A 674-nucleotide genomic window follows, 5' to 3' on the forward strand; every position below is an offset into this window, starting at 1 on the left:
TAATTTTGAGCCTGATAAAAAAAACTAGAAAGTTTAAAGAATGATAAAGTTCATGGTTCACATCACATTCACCTAATAATTTTCGAAGAGGTGGAGGAATGAATATGTGACTAGTGGGCAGGTGCCAAAAGTTTGAAAATTGATTAATGCTATTCCCATTTTTCAAGAGTTAATAAAAATTGTCGCAGTAATCATAGGACTATTAGTTTTACATCAGTGGTGGAAAAAAGTTTCTGAAAGTCTGAGAAAAGATGCTTGAAAAAGTTACCTAACACAGTTTTCAATTTTGTTGCATAATCAGCATGGTTTCACTAAAGGAAAATCTTGCCATACTTTTCTTTTTACATTCTTCATACTAATAATAAATTATTATGTCTCTTATTTCTGTTACGTTAAAAGAAATTTTACATGTTAAGAAAAGATTATTATTCCTTTCTTTGTCTTTCAGTCGTCCCCACCTTGAGTCAGTGGAAAGTTTACGGACTTACATTGTTAAGATCCAACGTTATTTTAAATCCCGCAACTGCTTCTCTATTTTTTTTCCTACAACTGGTTACAGACCTAAACTTCACACGCAAGTCTTACGAACAAAAGTTTAATCTCATAGATGGCGTGTTCCTTTTTGACGGTATATTTTACCATTCTCAGACTCTCGTTTGCACTTTAGTGTTATA

The sequence above is a fragment of the Tachypleus tridentatus genome, chromosome 8 (genome assembly GCF_004210375.1).
Source record: "Tachypleus tridentatus isolate NWPU-2018 chromosome 8, ASM421037v1, whole genome shotgun sequence".
NCBI lineage: Eukaryota > Metazoa > Arthropoda > Merostomata > Xiphosura > Limulidae > Tachypleus > Tachypleus tridentatus.